At 37.7% G+C, this 14,908-nt stretch overlaps 1 long non-coding RNA gene across 2 annotated transcripts; it reads left to right on the top strand.

Moving 5' to 3' along the window:
* Nucleotides 1-10,171: 10,171 nt before the first annotated feature.
* On the top strand, nucleotides 10,172-13,877 carry LOC118613616. 2 transcript variants are annotated; one of them, XR_004955549.1, is made up of 3 exons: nucleotides 10,172-10,351; nucleotides 12,630-12,741; nucleotides 13,704-13,877. It is a non-coding gene; the product is annotated as an uncharacterized LOC118613616 (long non-coding RNA). The 2 variants fall into 2 exon arrangements; XR_004955548.1 differs by having other exon boundaries at nucleotides 12,633-12,741.
* Nucleotides 13,878-14,908: the final 1,031 nt, after the last annotated feature.

Here is a 14,908-nt window from a genome sequence, read left to right on the forward strand (position 1 = left end):
CTAACCTTGGGAGGTGTACTGGGAGGTGACAAATGCCACATTGGTGGTGCCCTTCTATGGGAATGTGGATGTAATGTGTAATTTTTCTTTATCATCAAGCTAATTTTTATTATGGAGAATATTTTTGCTTCTGGGGGTGGGGAGCTATGTGGCTTCATTTTGATCCTGAGCTGATGTCTTAATAAACTTCTAACAAACACACACGCACAAACACATATTTTTTTTCTTCAGTTGGTTGACATCAGGGGATTCTGAAAGCGATTTTTCGTAACTTCAGATTCCTACTGAGAGAAGAAAATTTAGTAAGTTGGGCGCTGCTGATAACCTATCAAACATTAAGTTTTATCTGCATGATCAAAAAGGGGTGTGAGTACAAACACTTATCTTAGATTCCTCTCAATTAAGCACTTTCCTCATGATTGGCTTGCAAACATTGCCTGGCTGGTGGTGAGAGTCTGCTACCACGTATGTTGGCAACAGAAACAGAGCAGGCAATCAGCTGAAGTGAGATCTTCAAGGGCGTCAGATGTCATTAAGAGAAGACTTGAAGGCCTTTGGAATTAAATGGAGAGAGGTTGAGTTCACTTTATGTTTAATTCTCTAGAAAATATTTTTATATTTTCTTGCCATCTTCACTAAATCGCTGTTTTTTTCTGCCTGCCTACTGCCTCTCCTCACCCCAATGGCATAAAGTAGCTTTGGAAAAGAAATAATTAATGTTAACTGTAGGGCCTTTTGGATATTTGACTTGATTAAAAGAATAAGCAGAGACTGAGCCATGACAATGATTTAAGAAGTAGGAAACCTATAGAGGCTATTTTAGACAAAATAGTAATGGTTGGGTGGGCTTCTCATCTTTTACTGATTATTCCTTATCACTTCTAGAAAGGCACTGAGGATGTACTTTACACTTTAGCATTAATTACATTAATTTTAGCTCCTTTTTTTTTTGCTTTTAAAGAAAGAACTATCTAAGACTCCAAATTTTTTGGTCTCAAGTGGTTTTCTAAAATCTATTGTAAAGGTCCAAGGGAAATTCTTCTGGGTTTAATTGAGATCTGATTAGATTCTAGCTTTAGTATTTTCCTTCCTCCCTTCCTGTCTTCCTTCCTTCTCTTTCTCCTCTTCTTTTTTTCTCTTTCTGTTCCCTTTCTCCTTCCTTTTCTATCAAGAGAGGAAATGGAAGAAGAAAGGTGAAAATGAAAAATGTGCTTCTAAACTCTTTATCCCTGCCAGGATGTAAATATATTGCCATTAATCTATAATAAAATATAGACTCTTCAATAAAAACAATTTCTCTTCTCTGCCTTTTGTCAGATGGGTTACTGAGGCTTGGCCAGAGAAATTCTGTGTTGCTTCAGGCCTGATGTTTATTCCAGGGGCCCCTCGTTCCTCCCTGTGAAAAGGCAAGCGGTGGAAACACAGGCTTTTTTTTGCAGTTTCCCATGTGAGGGTTTGGGACTTGGAGTCCTGAATGTCCCTCTCCTGGAGGCAAGAGAAAAGGGGCCATCTCCATGCAGGCTGCTCCGTTAGCCCCCACTGTGTATTGAGGACTGTCTTAAGGTGGTGATTATACAAAGCAAAATGTCCTGTTACTTCCCTCTCTAGCCTGCTCACCGACACGAGCCTCCTCTACCATGAGCTTGGTCCATGGGAGGAACTCAGAACCTGTTGGTTGGATGAGGTATTATGAGGCACCTTTTGGGGATTTTTTTTTTTTTAACATTTGTCCTTTATTGGTGATAATTATATCAACAATAATGAGCAAGATATGGAAGGGTTAAATAAAAACACATGAACTTACTTTTTTTTTTTTTTAACAGTAAGGCATATATATATTTATGCTGTGTGTTCATCTCCCATAGTTAGATTTCTTTCTGTCACTACATATTTGACCCCATTTACCCTGTCTATCTCCCCCTTCCCCTATTCCCTCTCCTCTCTGGTAATCACTAGTCCTTTTGGAAAGTTTTGAAGCCATTTCCTTAATTCCTCTGAAGTTTTCTTCCAGTACTTCCTAGTTTGTACTATGTGTTTTTTTAATCCTCTCCGCCCCTTAGCAGATCTCTCACCCTAAAAATATAACAATGCATTTGTGATTATATGTAGATGTTTATGCTTTTAGTGAAAGAGCATTAAATACTAGAGAAATAGAGAGGTTTTTTCCTAGATATAATTTAAAGCAGGATTTTAAAAAATGCTAGTTTCAACCTATTAGTGGGTTGTCAACTAAGTAGAAAGTCATATACCACTTAATGACAGAGATACGGTTTGAGATATGCATTCTTAGGGGTATTGATTGTTGTGTGAACGTCATAGAGCAGACTTACACAAATCTAGATAGTATAGCCTACTACACACCTAGGCTGTGGTACAGCCTATTACTTCTAGGCTACAAACCTTTGCAGCATATTACTGTACAAAACAGCTGGAGATTAGATCAAGCACCAGAAAAAATGGCACAATCAAGAGACGAGAGAACACGAGATGCACGAGGCTGCTGCTAATGTAATGTGGCATGATTTTATAACGAAATTTTTTTAATAAGTAGAAAGGGCGCACTCTAAAATAATAATAAAAAGAAAAGGATAGTAAGTACATAAACCAGTAATAGTTATGTATTATCATTATTAAGTATTATGTACTGTGCATAATCATATTGCTATACCTTTATGTGAATGCAGTGCAGGTTTGCTTATACCAGCATTATCACGAACATGTAATTATGTAAAGAGTAATATGTTATGCCAATGCCATGGCGTTATGACATTACAACATTATGATGTTACTTGGTCATAGGAATTTTTCAGCTCCATCTTTCAAAAACATTGCAACAAGGCACATGACTGTAGTGGGTTTCAACTTGCAGCAGCATTTTTTTTAAAGGAAAGTATTGAATACAAAATAGCAAAGGTGAGTACTGTTTTGTGAAACTTCTGTTTCCATTACACATCCATGTGATAGCACATGCTGGCGTGTGTGATACAAAGTCTGTTTCTTGCAGTGGGTCCATTGAGTTTGAAGCTATTGATTTAAGGCATTCATGCTTTCTTGATTTAATCTAAAGTAGCAGATGCTGTCTTTATGAGATCTTAAATCACTTAACTTACATTTCCAGAGAAACTATTCCACATGATTAGAAGTAAAAACTTAATAGATAAAAGAGCTAAAGTAAATAATTTAAATATCTATTTATACGAATCGTAGTAACACTGAGCCGGTGGGCTTAGACAACCAGCTCTCACTGTTCCAAATTAAGAGTTAGCTGATCACATTTTGCAAAGACATCATCTGCTTATGTAAAAAATCCTTTTGTATTGTATTGGGAAGATATGAGAACATACTAATTTGGTTACCAATGGAGATAGAAGGGTCTTTTTACTTACCCAGGAGAGCCCTGGAACCAAGTTTTATCTGGATCGGGGTATTAAATTGTGTTGGATACATGTGGTTGGAGGCAGAATAGAATTTAAAAGTAGAGTCAACCCCTTGGTGACAGGCTCTGTTCCTTTTGTAGCCTCTCAGCTGACTTGTTCATTGAGCGCAAGATAGGTGACTCCCTGACATGCTTATCTGGTCAGCTGGTTATCTGAATGGGGACTCTCCAGAGCTCCTAGAACTTGTGGAGTGGGGTTGTGTCATAGGAACTGCACACTGGGCTGGCGTTCGCTGCTAGAGTGGAGGGTGGCAGAGCTGTGCCTGGCTCTGCTGGGCACTCATCTCAGACTGTAACTAAAAGCATGAAGTTGGCACTGGAATTGTTGGAAAGGCTGAGAAAGCACCACACATGGCTGCCCGCTTTCCAGTGTGCGGTGCCCAGACCTGAGCTACTATTTAGTCTGACAAGGATGGAGGTTTTTCCCCTTTGGGCAATCTGCCCTGTATTGTACAGAGGACAGTACAAAGAAGCCAATTGATTTATAAATTCCTTTTAGGGAAAACAAAACAAAGCAAAGAAAAACAAAAACTCAAATGAAATTTTAGCTATTTTACATCCGAACGTGGGTTTTGCCTTTCCTGGAAATAGTGCTGTTTATTAAGATTCATAGCTTTGGAATTTCTCCTGTTGTCTAAGGCCCTGTCTTTAGACAGGCTAGTGGGTAAAGAGCATTGAAGCTCAATGAAGCTGTTTTTATTCTTATTTTGGCTGAGAGCTAGGCTACTTGGCCCTCTTTGACAATATAATACATCCCCAGACTCAGGAGTCAGCAGATGGCATATGAAAATGTAGTGGTGTTCCATTTGGAAACTGACCTTTTAATTTTGTTCTTATTTTCCTTCTTCCTTTCCTTTAGCCTTCCTCCTCTTCCTCAGATCTGTCATTTGAGAGGGCAGGGACAAAGAAATGCAAGAGGAAGGCTGTGACTTGTCGGTGATCTCCCCCACCTCCAGCAAGTGACAACACATCCCTGTGCTTCCAGTAGAGATGCCTCTGCCAGTCCAACTCCTATTTTTAATGTGCAGCTCTGAAAAGTAAAGTAAACTGACATCTCATTATGGGGGGAACTCACCTCAAGTATGAATATCAGAGACAAGGCTTTGACAGGAAAATGCCTCCTGTCTGCTCTCCCCAAGATCCTAACTTTTATTCCAGGACCTTAGAACTCTCATTGTTGCTGACTGTGGTTAGTGAGAGAGTAGGAAAAGAGGAGGCTCACTAAATGCTACGGATGGGTCCATAGTACTTTTCACTCAGTAGAAGAAACTGGACACTTGTGAGGGAGACGGGGATGGATCAGTTATGCCTTGATTGTTAAGTTGCTGGATTAACTAGGCCTCTTATTTTCTTGACATCCTATCATTTGGTCATTAACTCTACTGCCCAGGAATTGAGTGCTAGAAGAAAGAGGAAATGAATTAAATCAAGTAAGGGCAAAATGGATCAAGGTGGTTAAAAGGCACAAACTTCCAGTTATAAGATAAACAAGTCCTGGAGATGTAATGTACAGCATAGTGGCCATAAAAAATTAAAAAATAAAAGCTACAAGTGAATATTTTCATTGGAGAGTAAGCAAATCTGATTCTACTTAATAAAAGAGCATTTAGCTCAATCTTTGTCCCTCACATGGTAAAAGGAGGGTGTCTTCTTATTCTGTTCTTTACTTTCCAGCCACCACATTCTAATAATCTGATTCCTCAGGGTATTTGACTAGTCAAGCATATTCTGATGTCAGTTACTGAGGCCAACTGAGACTTAGTTGTATGCCTGCTCATTATTTTGCTTACTTCCTAGTCTAAAAAGCAAGAGAAGTTACTCACATTCCAGACTTGGGCCAGAAAGTAGCATCATACAGGACGATTCAAGGTGTGAGGAAGGCTCCCTTCCCAGTATCTTTCCCACCACCCAATCACATCACTTGAAATTGTACCATTAGAAAGTTATTTCTTTGGGCTAAAACATAGCCTTATTTTTCCCATAGAGAGGTAAGACCATGTATATTTTTTAAAGTTGTTTATTTTTCTACATTTTTGAAATTAGTATACATTACAAATGATAAATATAGTGGGTTTTCCCCCCACTGAAGTTTTAACTTTATAATGCAATTTCAGTAGATGGTAGCTTAGAATGTTAAATATGATATATTGAGCCATGATTAGCTAGTTAATCATATCTAAGTGTAAATTATTTCAGATTTTTTGTTTCTGGAAAGTCATCTGAAAAAAAGTGCTATGCAGAATTAGGAATGTTAATACAGTTTTTAAATTAATATTTTTAAAGCACCTTACAATATGCCAGGCTCTGTTTTCATTCATATGATCTTACTTGATCTTTAAAATAATCATTACTATTATTATTATAGAACTCTGGCGCAAATAACTTGAATAGCTTTCATTTGTTTATTAACAAATATTTATTGAGGATCTACTAGATACCAGAAATCCTTTTTGACCAAGGATTCAGAGGTGAATAGGAGGCACGGTCTCTTCTCGGGAAGCTAACTGTGATAAACAAACAAACCAAGAATTGAGATAATGTCAAACATTAAGTGCTATGAAGAAAATAAAACACAACGTATCAGGGAATTACTGATTGCTGTGGGAGGAGTCACAATTACATAGGTGGAGGGAACAGCAGGTGCAAACCAGTGAAGCTTTGCTTAAGACTTTGTGACTCTTCAAGGTCGGCCAACTAATGAGTGGCTCTGGGTTTTAATCCATTTCTGGAATAGCAGGGGTGTGGGTGGAAAGTTTTACTTATTCAAGGTGAAGCCATGAGAATTATCAGAGCATGTTATTTGCAGATATTTGCAGACCTGGAATGGCGCCAGGACACCTGGGCCGAAAGGTCCACCCCCCACACTGGGAACGCTAGAGACTTCAGAGGAAGTACTTAATCATTTCTGGAAATGGGATTGTTCTTTGATGTTTTCTCATTTTGTTTGCCTGACGACCACACCAGAATCAGACGGTTTAAAGGCCTCTCTCGCCTAATGAACTAGATGCTTTGGAAAACTCTGCCAAATAATAGAAATATTTCTCTTTCAGCTTAACTGCTGACCCAGACTAGTCAGAGAAATGGCCTTTCAAGGGATAAATCTATGAAATTCCATTTCTGGGGGCAAGTGCCTTGATTTGCATTGAGCATTGTTGTAAATGTCAACTGTCCAGCTCCCACTGTCAGCCTGAATGGCCATCAGTGTTTAACCTCCCAAGAAAATTGCACCGACTTATTTAGTGCACGGTTGGAGGCTGTGAGGCCATACTGTTTCTTGTTAATCTCAATCATGCCCCTTTTATCTGTCCTCTTTCCTTTTTCTCCTGTGAGCCACTTTCAGATTTTCCAAAGTTATGATGAAATGCCGACTTCTTTGCTTAGCTGGGCTGTTAGCTTTCCTGGGCTACTCTGCTGAGCCGGCATTCCTAGTGCCGATCCTGTGGAAGGGCAGGGAGGGTAGGAAAATGTAAGTTAGTGAGAGAACGTGAAGTAGTTGATGAGACTGAACAAAGGGTCAAGTTGTGGTGGTTTCCTTCTGTTGCAACTACAGAAGATACGAAGAGCCCAGGGCACAAAATTATTCCAAATTAAAAATACCGGAACGTATGTGCTATCTTGTTTACCCCTTTACCCCAAGACCTAGAACATAGTAGGTGTTGAATAAATACTTAGTGAATGACTATCGTGGCAAGTTGTCTCTACTAGCTTAACCATACTCCCCATGGCCTCTGCAGTTTCTTTCTCATTGAATGCTGCTGGGCTTTTACCAGTTGTCTGTGCTTGAGGACAGGGTTGAGACTAGAAAGGGAGGGTCTGCTGGTCCTATTGCTGGGCTTGATTGGCTGCAGCTATCATGTCTCTTTTTCCAGCTGCAGAGCACTTTGTGTGTGATAAATGATACAGAAACCTGCTCCTGACAGCCAACTGGCCCCTTACCAGTTCTTTGTAAATACCAGCCAGAGGCGGCTCTGGTCCTATGCCAGGCTGGAGACATCAAGAGTAAATCTTGCAGGTTCTTAGTCCTCACAGGGTGCTCATCATTCCTCTACAGCTGTTGTCACAGCTCCAGATACTAGTTTATGAAATCTTTGTAATTTTCCTTCACAAAATCTACAAAGGAAATGTCATTCTCTTACTTCCCTTTGCCTGTATGTTTGCCTTGGCAGAGGATTTCTTTGTGTTCCTCTCTTCTCCACCCTCATCTGTTTGATTCAAAATGTTCTCTCCTGCTGGTTACTTCTTGTTCCTGGAGGTACAAAACACAAGTTTGGCTTGATAGAAACTTCGAGAGGATATGTTAGGTCTCTGGAGGGATCTAGATTGACAATTCTGTGTGTCTTAGAGCCTATTTTACCTATCCTTCCCTCAAGCTACATTATACTGATCCAGTCTAGAAAACAGAACTTATATACATAAAATGCCTTGTCCAATGACTGAGGGGTTATGTTACCATATTTCATGACTTTTGAGACTCAGAGACTTTCATACTTTAACACCTCAAATTTTGTGAGGAGCCTTTCTTAAAATGTAAGCACGCATCAATTGACAGTGTTTTTTTTTTCTTTTCTGGTGGTAAATTAAAAAAATGGTGTCTCTTACAATAGATGAAATCTTAGATTTTATTAAATAAGGCAGTTAATTTTGGCCAGAAATGTCTCACTTTTTGATTAGACTATTTTTTTAAGAGCAATTTCAGGCTTATAACAAAATTGAGAGGGAATTATGGGGGTTTCTCTATTCCCCATGTCACCACATGTGCACAGCTTCCCCCATTGTCTATATCACACACCAGAATGGTACTTTTTTTTTTTAATGAAGAATGAAGCCACATTGACAGATCATAATCACTTGAAGTTCAGGAGTTTACCTCACGGTTGTACATTCTATAGGTTTGGACAAATGAGTATTATATCCATCCATCACTGTAATATCATACAGAGTATTTTCACATTCTCATTTAGTGCTGAATAAAATTCTATTGTTTGGATGTAGCACAGTTTATCCATTCACCTACTGAGGGACATCTGATTGCTTCCAGTTCTGCTTTGGCAATTATGAGTAAGGCTGCTATAAACGTCAATGTGAAGGTTTTTGTGTAGACGTAAATTTTCAGCTCCTTTGAGTAAATACCAAAAAGTTTGATTGCTGTGTCATATGGTAAAGAGTATATTTAGTTTTATAAGAAACTACCAAACTGTTTTTCAAAGCGGTGGTACCATTATGCATCTTACCAGCAATGTACAAGTGTTGTTCTACATCTTCATCAGCATTTGGTGTTGTCAGTGTCCTAGATTTTGGCCATTCTAATAGGTGAGTAGTGGTGTCTCATTGTTGTTTTAATTTGCATTTCCTTGATGACAAATAATGTAGAACATCACTTTATTTGCCATATGTGTATCTTCTTTGGTGAGGCGTCTTTTTAGGTCTTTAGCTCATTATTTAATAACATAAATATTTTAATATAATTTAATTAATATAATATAACTAAATATATTACATTTAATGTAAATAAATTTTAAAATAGGTTTTTACATATTTAATATAAATTAAAATATATTTAATATAAATATAAATATAAATCATTTAATATAACTATAAATATATTTCTGCTTTTTTCTTGTTGAATTTTAAAAGTTCTTTGTATATTTTGGATAACACTCTTTTGTTAAATGTAAAACAAAACATTTCCTCCCAGTTTGTGGTTTTTCTTTTAATTCTCTTGGTAATGTCTTTTGCAAATTAGAAGTTTTTAACTTTAATGAAGTCCAGCTTATCAATTAGGTTAGCTTGGTTTTCTCCTATGTTATATTCTAGGAGTTTTATGCCTTCGCGTTTTGCATTTAGAAATATTGTCTATTTTGAGTTAATTTTTGTGAAGGGTATCTGTGTCTATATTACATTTTATTTTGAATTTTTTTATATCCAGTTGTTCCGCACTATTTATTGAAGAGACTATTTTTGCCTCGCTGTATTGTCTTTGCTCCTTTGTCAAAGGTCAGTTACTACATTTATGGGTCAATTTGTTTTTCCAGTCAAACATCCTCTATTTGATATTAACCATTTAGACTAACCTATGAGCAAAATTTCTATAATCGATCTATTTTGAATGTGTCCATAATTGTAATTATTTTAAATATATGTGGATAGAGTTCTATAAAAGAGGAAAGGAGACAGAAGTGAGAAAGCCTGGGTTCTAGTCCTGCTTTTGCTTTAACTAATTATAAGAACTCGCAGAAGGTATCGCCTTTTAGCCTCTCCTTTCTTGACTATAAAATAATGGGTTTGCAATGATGGCAAAGGCTTTAATTTCATAGCTGCTTTATCTCCCCATGGGTCCATACTCAGAGCCAAAGGCATAGGCAGGGACACAGCAAGTCTGATTAATAGCTCTTTGGAGTGAGGTTATGTCATAGTAACTTGCGAGAACCTGTCATGCTAGACCAAATTAATTTTCTTTGTAAGATATGATCCCATAATGTGAACATATAAGAAGAGTTAATAGTTATTGAGTGCTAGCATAGTGCTGGGCACTAAGTGACTTGAATTTTGTCTCCCCCTAAAACGTTGAAGTCAAAACCCTCAGTACGCGTGGATGTAACCTTATTTGGAAATGGAATCTTTACAGATGATCCGGTTAAGATGAGGTCATTGGAATGGGCCATAAACCAATATGAATGCATCCTAATTTAAGTAGGGAAATTTAGACACAAAGTCCAACACGCATACAGAGAGAACACCATGTGAACTGAAGATGAAGGCAGAGGCTGGGGTGATGCATCTATAAGCCAAGGAACTGCAGTGATAGCCAGAAAAGCACTAGAAACTAGGAGAGGCATGCAACAGATTTTCTCTCCCTGCATTCAGGAGGAACCAGTCCTGCCAATGCCTTGGACTTCTAAGCTCTAGAACCATGAGGTAATACATTTTTGTTAAGTCGATCAGTTTTTGGTACTTTGTTATGACAGCTCTAGAAAACTAACAGATTTCTGTAGATACATTAAATCGTTGGAGTCTCACAATGACCTTATTCACTTTTCCCCCAAGGTGATAGCATGAAAGGACAGAACAAAAGAAAAAGTCCTGCTCTTGTCAGGTTTACATTCCAGTGAAGGAGGCCAGATGAAAACCAAACAATTAAATATCATATGTCAGAATATGAGACATATCACAGGAAGAAGTTAGATATGAAAAGAGAGACAGAGAGTATATTTGAAGAAGGGCAGCATGAGGTTACTCTTTTCTGTAGGGTAGTCCACAAATATTGTGTAGAAAGAGTACTACAACTTCCCAACAGCTCAAATGAAGGCAACTCCTGGTGTGCTCACCAAGCAAGTGCCTTTATTTGTCTGTTTGAGTTGTGGCAAAGCTTAGATTCAGGGAGATATTTGCTCAAGGTTATACAGACAGCAACTGGGGTAGTTGAGATTTAAAGAGCTCACCCTCTTATTCACCATAAGGGTTTTTTGGGCACTCTTACTCTCTATTGATTTCAGTGTGATTTTATGTTTGTTCAGCCAGAGTCTAATTTCAGGGTTACTGCAATTAGGTAGAAAATTTACTTGACAATCCTCTCATAGGCTGTTTCCAATGATCTGGCATCAGTGTGAGGGGGTGTATGTCAAATGATCTTATCATCCTAGGAGTCACTGATATCTTGACTGATGAAAGACATTGAGGGTGTGTTTATTTAGCCTGTCGGTAATGCTGCATCGAACGGAACAATCGATAGTACTAAATAGGAAGCACAGTCATAGGCAAACAGGACAAAAGACAATGATATGAAGGTGAGAGTAGGCACTTAGGAAACCAAGCCATAAAGCTCATTACAGGACCGACTAGTCACAGTCATTATAGTGAAAGACCTGTGGGTCAGAGATGATCATTAGATGAATCAGCAATACCATGTCACTGTGGGAACAAAGTTAAGGCCAGCCAGGACAAATTAATTCTTCCTTCATGCTCTGAGTACCTTAATCTATTATTAGTGTGTTACAAATACTACTGCCCACTGAACCTAAAAAGGAAAATATTTTAGTTTAAACAATAAAATTGGAAAAGTTAAAAAATAAGACTTGGTGTTAAGGCTTGTTTGAAAAAAGGGACGTTTGCGTGCACTCCTATTGGGACTCTGAATGACACTCCCTGTCTATCTACAGGGCAATTTGACAACATGTATTAAAAGCTTTCACTGCGAATATCCTTGGAACAGTTGTAATTTCAGGATTTTTTTCCCCTCTAAAGAAATCACTGGAGTGGCATGAAAAGATTTAGTTACATAAGTGTTAATTGCAGTATAATTTATATCTAGCAAGATTCATAGGTTCATATGGTAGAATATTATGTGACCATTAAAAATATTACTGCTAAGTGAAAAGTTTTAACTATTTTCAGGTCATGCACACTTTTGGGAATCTGATGAAAGCAGTCAACTCCCTACTTGGAAATAAAGCACTTATGTACTTACATTAAGTTTTATAGATAATTTTACAGACTTCATGGACTATGTGAAGTCCATGGACATACTTAGGTCAAAGACTACTGCTCTCTAGTAAAGAGTAGTAACTAGTGACATGGGAAACTAGTCACAAAAACACATATGTGCGTTAACATATGAAAAGATACATATCAAAATAGTTATATTCTTTGAAAAATAAGATAATGGGTTTTTTTAAAAAACTTCTTTGGGATTTTCAATATTTTTCTAATTTTCCACCGTAAAATGTATTATTTCAATGTTATTTTAAAGAATATTTACTATGGAGTGAAACACACACACACACACATACACACACACACACACACACACAGAGGAGTCTTACAGAAGTCCCCAAGAAATGTAACAAAAATGACAGATGATGAAAAGTACAAAGGAAAAATAGTACATTGCCAATGGTAATAGGAACCCCTAGGAAGAAGGCACAAAACTGTTTTCTGTGCTCATGGAACATTTAAGGGGATTTAATTTAAACTAAGGGTTATGCTTGGTCAGAAAAGAGAATTTCTTTCCTGTCCGTGCTGTGAAATACTGAGCTGGGACACCCAAGGACAAGGTAGAACCTCTGTCCATGGAGATGCAAAAGGTGTAGCAAAAGATTATTGATCATGTCATTTAAGCATCCATCTCCCTGAGGGCATGAAACAGAATCGGATGATTTATCTAGAGCCCTTGTGCTTAATTTGTTTGTTTTCAAAGCAGAGTACACTGGTACAAAAGAAGGAGAGGTGCTGTTGGTACTCAGTGATCTGCTCCATCCCCACATCCTGCATTGATGCCTCTTCTCATACACCAATCAGATGGAGCAGTGGTGAGTGCAGCTTCTCTAATATGGTAATTTGGATTTCCTATTTATAAATGTTGCCTACCAGGGGAATTGGCGATCTAATTTCAAGAAAGCTGAGATTCATTTTTGTGCCTTAGTCTAATCCACATTACTAAGTGAATTATGTAGTAGGGAGTCTGGTCAAATAAGGTTATCCTCCATGCTCACAATTCTTAATGTTAATGACCTCTCTGGAGGAAAATACTCTGTTTACTGTAGAGAGTGAATCCTTTGGAGAACAGCTGAATCTCTAATCCACTCTGTAGGCTTGGTAATCCTTTGACCTTGTTATTTTTTGTTTCTTATCATGCTTACCATTCTTTTTATGACCCCAAAGTACTGCTGCTAAAAGTATATACCTTAGAACAATTCAGTTTCTATAACAGACTGTATGGATTGAATATAATTGTACTACACACATGTGCACACATACATATGCACAAATAAACACATACACACACATTTGTACTGTATGTATGAATGTAAAAATAGGCAATATAGTGTCATGGATAAGAGCATGGGTCTATGGACAGATTTCTGAGTTGTGCTTCTGGTTCCACCATAGCCCTGTGAACTTGAGCAACTTATTTAACCTTGATAAACTTTAGCTTATCAAAATGAGAATAATAATGGTTATATTCCTGATGACGTAATGGTGATGATTAAATGCATTAATACAAGCACAATGATTATACTATTGCCTGTATAGAGTGCATAATTGCTAGTAGTATTAACACTTGCTGAATGTCAGAAGGTTTGTGAGAGAGACTCTGATTTATTGTCTTTCCCAGTCCCAGGTCATGAAACTCTTGCTTATTTCTAAGGCTATCTTACTGGTCTTCAAGGCTGAGCACCATAGACTTCTTGGGAATATAGAGCATCTTTTCAGATCCATAACTTTACAGTCTAGTTGATTATCTCTTTACATATTCTCTGCCTTCCAATAGGAGATATGAATTCTTCTGCGATTCTTGTTCCCTGGGATCCCAGACTTTCTGACATTTTCAGCTGAGACAGAATTGAGTATATCGAGATGTTGAAAAGGACACCTCACAGAATCATGGATGGATGTATCTCCCTTCACACAGAAGTAAAATTTCTAAAGTTGTATATAAATAAAAAAAAATTATAAGTCAAATATAAACTTGTTGGGGTAGTTTTTTCTTCTTTGAGTAAAGATTCTTCCCTATTCTCAAATAATGCATTAAGTGAAAACAGGTAACAATACCCTCTATTGTATTAGGCACTACCAGAAATCTTGGAAGTTATTGAAGAAGTAGAAATCTTATTTGTCTCTGTCGAGTCCATGTTTTATTTGAGAATCAGGGACAATATAAATTATATTTTTCCCCCCAATGTCTATGAGCCTGTTTTGATTGCTCTATAGTTGTGGGGAGTAGAAATAGTCTGTTTTAAACTTCACAGTTTGAATTTCAGAAAAGCATATCTGAAATATTTTTACTTTTTTTCATTTCCTAAAGGCTGCTTGTCCTAGATTTACTTGGACAGCTTCTACTTCATATTATTTCATTCTATTTAATAAAAATGAGTTATTAAATCTGCAACCAGTGAAATTTATCTAGCCTTCTACAACTTTTCATGCAAATCAAAAACAGAACAACAGCACACCTTCATGGGCCTGCAGTTCTGATATCTGGTTCTGAAAATATGGTCTTTTGGATTCAGAGCCCTTTTGATTTCATGGACTTCTTGAAAATGTTACTTAGAAAAGGAGGCCAGCATAGTTTGAGAGTCTGACAGTCTCCTTTGAGGTGAGGACAATGCTTTATTATTTATGCAGGGCTTCTCAGATTGAACAGAGCCTTTGGCTCAGTCCGTCAGGGTGCACTGTGACCTCTGTACCATGATTGTTGGTCTGTCAGCTTTTCCATCTGTCAGAGAGAAGTGAGAACAAAGTTTGAGTGATCTTTCCATTGTTTACCCCTGGCTCCTGCTTCCTCTCCACTCTGCTTCCCACAGCTGCTCCATTGTCCTCCACTGGTTAGCTTCCTCACCTGGGACACTTTGAAAACTGGAGAGTCCAGGGATGGGGCAAGTCATTGTTGAATGTCTGCCCATGGTCAAAGAAAGACTCTAGACAGCCTCTGCTCTTTTTTATTTTGAAGGAGATGACAAGAACATTGCTATGCAT

This window comes from Rousettus aegyptiacus, unplaced genomic scaffold, assembly GCF_014176215.1.
Source record: "Rousettus aegyptiacus isolate mRouAeg1 unplaced genomic scaffold, mRouAeg1.p scaffold_m13_p_2, whole genome shotgun sequence".
NCBI classification, from domain to species: Eukaryota; Metazoa; Chordata; class Mammalia; order Chiroptera; family Pteropodidae; genus Rousettus; species Rousettus aegyptiacus.